Below are 6,614 nucleotides of genomic sequence, written 5' to 3' on the forward strand. Positions count from 1 at the left end.
CAACCACTTTCATCCGAAGACCTCTCCTCCCGCTTTTGTTAATATATTTGAACTTTAGTTTGACATTCAAACCTTCTTGCAGCTGAACCACCTCCGCTCCCTGTTTTGATCATATATGGTCTGGCAATACTACCTTTTCTTACCCGTTTGTGAGTAATTATGGCTGGACATTCACACCTACTTGCAGCCGAACACCACCTCTACCGCTTTTGATGATGTATGGTCCAGCATTCTTACCTTTTCTAACACATTCTTCAGCAATTATGGTCGGACATTCACACCTACTCGGAGCCGAACACCTCCGCTCCCGCATTTGATGGTCTATAGTCGGGCATTCTACAGCGGAAAAGACTCATACTTATGTTTGGTTAGATATTCAAACCTTTTCTTAACTGCTTTTTACAAACTTTGGTCGGACGTTCACAATATCTTGCAGCCGAACACCTCCGCTTCCGCTTTTGATGGTGTATATTCGGGCATACGAACCTTTTCTTACCCGCTTTTTACAAACCAAGGTCGGACTTTCACACCTTCTCTTAGCTGAACAACTCCGCTCCCTCTTTTGATTGTGTACAGTCGGGTAATTTAACCTTTTCTTACCCGCTTTTTACCATCTATGGTCGGACATTCACACCGTCTTACAGCGGAACACCTCCGCTCCTGCTTTTGATGATGTATGGTTAGGCATTCGCACCTTTTTTTTGCCCATTTTTCAGGAATTATGGGTGGACATTCACACCTTGCAGCTGAACACCTCCTATCCCACTTATGCTCATGTGCGGTTTGATTTTCGAAAAGTTTCTTTCATGTTTTCTAGCAATTATTGATGGACATGTAGACCTTCTTGCAGCTGAACACCTCCGCTCCCGCTTTTGATCATACATTGTCAGGCATTCGCACCTTGTCTTACCCACTTTTTACAAACTTTAGTCGAACAGTCACACCTTTTTGCAGCCGAACACCACCTCTCCCGCTTTTGATGATGTATGGTCCAGCATTCTTACCTTTTCTAACACATTCTTCAGCAATTATGGTCGGACATTCACACCTACTCAGAGCCGAACACCTCCGCTCCCGCATTTGATGGTGTATAGTCGGGCATTCTCACCCTTTCTCATCAGCTTTTTACAAATTATGATCTGACATTCACACCTGCTTTTGATAATGTATTGTTAGGCATTCGCACCTTTTTTTTTACCCATTTTTCATGAATTATGGGTGGACATTCACACCTTCTTGCAGCCGAACACCTCTTCTCCCGCTTATGATCATGTGCTGTTTGATATTCGTAAATTTACTTTCTTGTTTTAAAGCAATTATTGATGGACATTCAAACCTTCTTTTTGATGGTGTATAGTCGGGCTTTCGAGCCTTTTCTTTCCGGTTTTTACAAACCATGGTTGGACTTTCACACCTTCTTGTAGCCGAACAACTCCGCTCCCGCTATTGATTGTGTACAGTTGGGTATTTTAACCTTTTCTTACCCGCTTTTTACCAACTATGGTCGGACATTCACACCGTCTTACAGCGGAACACCTCTGCTCCCGCTTTTGATGGTGTATAGTCGGGCATTCGAACCTTTTCTTACCCGCTTTTTACAAACTATGGTGGGACATTCAAACCTTCTTGTATCCGAAAACCTCCGCTCTCTCTTTTGATCATACATTGTCGGACATTCGCACCTTTTCTTACCCGCTTTTTACAAACCATGGTCGGACTTTCACATCTTCTTGTAGCCGAACACATCCGCTCCCGCTATTGATTGTGTACAGTCGGGTATTTTAACCTTTTCTTACCCGCTTTTTACCAAGTATGGTCGGACATTCACACCTTCGTACAGCGGAACACCTCCGCTCCCTCTTTTGATGGTGTATGTTCGGGCATTCAAACCTTTTCTTACCCGCTTTTTCCAAACTATGGTCGGCTATTCACAGCTTCCTCTCCACCATACTTGTATGGTGGGATATTCACACCCACTTGCATCCGAAGACCTCCGCCCCAAATTTTGTTGATATTTAGTCGGACATTCGCACCTTACCCGCTTTTGGCAAACTATGGCCTTCTTGCAGCCAAACACCTCTGATCTCGCTTTTGATGATGTAAGGTTGGGCATTCAGACCTTGCTTCACCTGCTTTTCACCAAATATAGTCGGACATTCACACCTTCTTGCAGCCGAACACTTCCGCTCCACCTTTTAGTGTTCTATCACACCTTTTTTTCACCGCATTTTATACATTATGGTCGGAAATTTTCAACCACTCTCATCCGAAGACCTCTCCTCCCGCTTTTGTTAATATATTTGAACTTTAGTCGGACATTAACACCTTCTTGCAGCTTAACCACCTCCGCTCCCTGTTTTGATCATGTATGGTCTGGCAATACTACCTTTTTTTTACCCATTTGTGCGTAATTATAGCTGGACATTCACACCTACTTGCAGCCGAACACCACCTCTCCCGCTTTTGATGATGTATGGACCGGCATTCTTACCTTTTCTAACACATTTTTCAGCAATTATGGTTGGAGATTCACACCTACTCACAGCCGAACACCTCCGCTCCCGCATTTGATGGTGTATATTCGGGCATACGAACCTGTTCTTACCCGCTTTTTACAAACCATGGTCGGACTTTCACACCTTCTTGTAGCTGAACAACTCCGCTCCCTCTTTTGATTGTGTACAGTCGGGCATACAAACCTGTTCTTACCCGCTTTTTACAAACTATGGTCGGACATTCAAACCTTCTTGTAGCCGAACACATCCACTCCTGCTTTTGATGATGTATGGTTGGGCATTCGCACCTTTTCTTACCCATTTTTCAGTAATTATGGGTGGATATTCACACCTTCTTGCAGCGGAACACCTCCTCTCCCGCTTATGATTATGTGCGGTTTGATATTCGAAAATTTTCTTTCATGTTTTATAGCAATTATTGATGGACATTCATACCTTCTTGAAGCCGAACACATCCACTCCTGCTTTTGATGTTGTATGGTTGGGCATTCGAACCTACTTGTTGCCCGTTTTTCATTAATTATGGGTGGACATTCACACCTTGTCGCAGCCAAACACCTCCGCTCCCTGTTTGGATCATGTATGTTTTGACATTCGCACCTTTTCTCACCTGCTTTTTACTATTGTCGGCCAATCACAGCTTCCTCTCCACCATACTTGTATGGTAGGAAATTCTCACCCACTCTCATCCGAAGACCTCTCCTCCCGCTTTTGTTAATATTTAGTCGGGCATTCGAACCTTTTCTTACCCACTTTTTACAAATTATGGTCGAACATTCACACCTACTTGCAGCTGAATACTTCCGCTCCACCTTTTAGTGATGTATGGTTGGCATTTGCACCTTTTGTTACCCTCTTTTTATACTGATTGCTGAAGATTAAGTTGTTCTTTCTCAAACTACAATTTTTTTTTAATTGTTGAAACTTGATTTGAAGTGGATAAATAAGGAGGACAAACAGTTTTAAGTCACGCTGATAGAAGAAATTAATTTTATAGCAAAATCTGTATTTCGTCATATGTCGAGAGATGCTTATTGCTGAAGAAGTTCTTTCACATTCTACAAAGTACAACGTTGTTTATCGTTGAAACTTGATTAGACATGAATAAATATGAAGGACAAAGCAGTCTTAACTTGGTTTGAGTTAATTAATTAGTTTTATAGGAGAATCCGAATTCGTGCTTATTTTCGGATTCCTGAAGAATGAGTCTGGTTCTTTCTCATAATACAAAGTTTGTTGTTTATTGTTGAAACTTCATCAGAAGCGAAGAAATAAATGAATGCCTATCAACAAATGTGGGATCTAAACTCTACTGCTTCCTCTAAAATAATTTCTTTTCTCAATTCAGAAATGTGTGTGTGTAAGTCACAACACCCGTGACACCAAAACGGCTTTCTTTTCTCTCTTTTCTCTACACTCTGCACTATGAGCACACACACCAAATCAGAAAGGCTTTTTTCTCTCTTTTCTACATTATGGACTGTGGGGACACAAAACCGCTCTCTCTTTTTTTTTTTGATTGTGTGCCAGGGCGTTGTCTCACGTATTAGATTATGCTTAAGATACGAATGGGTTTATCAGTCACATCAGAATCCATACATACTGATGCTCTCGTGATAAAATGGTCGGATCTTATCAAACACACTTTGTTTCTTGTGACAATCAAGTCAGCAAAACAGCGTATACACGTCAAGACACTGAATCAAGTTTGCCACAAGAACTCATAAGTTTGGCAGTATTGCTCTGCCGTCAGCAATCATACACCCATTTTATTTTCGTGAGACGTGCAGGCACCTGTTCATCTACTGTTCTATCACTATGAATTAGTTTATCTATTATCAATAAGGATACTTCTACAACTACTATCAAAGTATGTCCAGACTTCTTATGTTGTCAGTTGCTATATATGAATAAGTGGGTAGCTACTGACAAGCATTAAGCATGTCACACAGCCCAAACATATAACATTTCAGGACACACCACACAGTTAACAACCACAGTGAAGTGTCAAAGCCCAAACATTCAACAGGACACTTACACAACACATTCAAATCAAACAGTCAGACAACATACAAGAACATATACCCCAGCCGGCATTGCTCCCTGCCTATTTTCCTACAGCTCACTATGTGTGCGCACACCTTTATTCACAAACTCTTCAACTTCAAGGAATTCATTTTATAGCAAAATCCGAAATCGTGAAGCACTCATGAAAGTAAGCTTATTCTCGGATTCCTGAAACTTTAGATTTGCTCTTTCTTTTACTGCAAAGTACAACGTTGTTTTTTTTGTTTAAATCTTTCTAGACATGGTAAATATGAACGACAAAGCAGTTTTAACATAGTTTGAGTGAAGGAATTAATTTTATAGATAAAATCCCAAGAGTCTGCAGAGAAAAGAGAGTGAATGCGAAGTAGACTTTAACACGGCTATGGGAGCGAGCCGAGTGTGGGCTAACCGGGAGAATTGCTTGAAAGAAACGCGACACCGAATGAGCGGTCAGAACAAAGCCTCAATACGGGATTCTCGTGGTGTTTTTGTTGCTGCCTTGTCTTTTGCATAGAGTAAAAGACAAGGCAGCCATCGAATAGGGCCCGATTGTTCCTACTTGGTCAGCCGAGGAGCAAGGGGGGGGGGGGGCAAGCGTCTCAACCAAGCAAAGCTCACCATGGGGAAGGTGGCTATACCAACTAGCCTGATGCCCTGCTCCCGCAGTGACGGATAATCGTACTCTGGTTTCTCTTCATAACATACAAGTCTTTCGCCTTTTACTAAAGACTTCCGTGGAGAGCAGCACTAATGAGTTGTTTCTATTATTGGCAGGATTTACCTTGGCGGGTGAAGCCCTTTCTGTCTGTGCAAAAGAAATCTTGCTACTTTGCAGAGTGACTTCTCTGAGTAGAGTCGCCTTACTTGTTGCGACTGTGCCGATGTTCGAAGCTGGAGTGCAAAGTTGTTGCTTGAATAGTGCTTGCTGGAGCATGCGGGAGTGCAAAGTTATACCATTTAAAAGGGCTGAAGAGTGCTCAGTGCAGCGGGTGGGCGGAGGTGCAACGTGACACTCTGGCCACCTATGGCCATAAAAAGAACACTGCTACAAGTGCGCATTGTGCCAGCAAGGGCCCTCGGACCTGAAACAGTGGACAGTTATCGCTTCTCGGCCTTTTGGCTAAGATCAAGTGTAGTATCTGTTCTTATCAGTTTAATATGTCCTCTATACGAGGACAACATATTAAATGGATTTTTAAGAATAGGAGTTGAAAAAGAAGCTTGCTCCGTTCACTCCAAGCCTCGACCCGGTACTGCAGTGCCGCTGGGAACGGTGCGCTCTCCTCTGCTCTTGTGAAAAAGCAAACAGCGGTGCAGGATGGAAGTTTCAGGGAGCCCAAGATGAAACTTTCTTTTAATCTGCTGAGAAAAGAGAGTGAATGCGAAGTGGACTTTAACACGGCTCTGGGAGCGAGCCGAGTGCGGGCTAACCGGGAGAATTGCTTGAAAGAAACGCGACACCGAATGAGTGGTCAGAACAAAGCCTCAATACGGTGTTCCCGTGGTGTTTGTGGCTGCCTTGTCTTTTGCACAGAGTAAAAGACAAGGCACGAGAAAAGGTGCGAATGCCCGACAATGTATGATCAAAAGAGGGAGTGGAGGTTTTCGGCTGCAAGAAGGTCTGAATGTCCACCCATAATTTGTAAAAACCGGGGAAGAAAAGGCTCGAAAGCCCGACTATACAACATCAAAAGTGGGAGCGGAGGTGTTCAGCTGCAAGACGGTCTGAATGTCCATCAATAATTGCTAGAAAACATGAAAGAAAATTTTCGAATATCAAACTGCACATGATCATAAGCGGGAGAGGAGGTGTTCAGCTGCAAGAAGGTGTGAATGTCTACCCATAATTACTGAAAAATGGGTAAGAAAAGGTGCGAATGCCTAACCATACATCATCAAAAGAGGGAGCGGAGGTGTTCCGCTGTAAGACGGTGTAAATGTCCGACCATAGATGGTAAAAAGCGGGTAAGAAAAGGTTAAATTACCCGACTGTACACAATCAAAAGAGGGAGCGGAGTTGTTCAGCTAAGAGAAGGTGTGAAAGTCCGA

The 6,614-nt window shown here is 42.9% G+C and overlaps 2 non-coding genes across 2 annotated transcripts; both read left to right on the forward strand.

Moving 5' to 3' along the window:
* Positions 1-5,243: 5,243 nt before the first annotated feature.
* LOC140310757 (U5 spliceosomal RNA) lies at positions 5,244-5,359 on the forward strand. The gene has a single exon (XR_011916799.1). It is a non-coding gene; the product is annotated as a U5 spliceosomal RNA (small nuclear RNA).
* Positions 5,360-5,665: 306 nt separating this feature from the next.
* On the forward strand, positions 5,666-5,849 carry LOC140310457 (U2 spliceosomal RNA). The gene has a single exon (XR_011916526.1). It is a non-coding gene; the product is annotated as a U2 spliceosomal RNA (small nuclear RNA).
* The last annotated feature ends 765 nt before the right edge of the window (positions 5,850-6,614 follow it).

Source organism: Leuresthes tenuis, unplaced genomic scaffold (genome assembly GCF_036924035.1).
Source record: "Leuresthes tenuis unplaced genomic scaffold, fLeuTen1.0.hap1 SCAF_6, whole genome shotgun sequence".
Taxonomy (NCBI): Eukaryota; Metazoa; Chordata; class Actinopteri; order Atheriniformes; family Atherinopsidae; genus Leuresthes; species Leuresthes tenuis.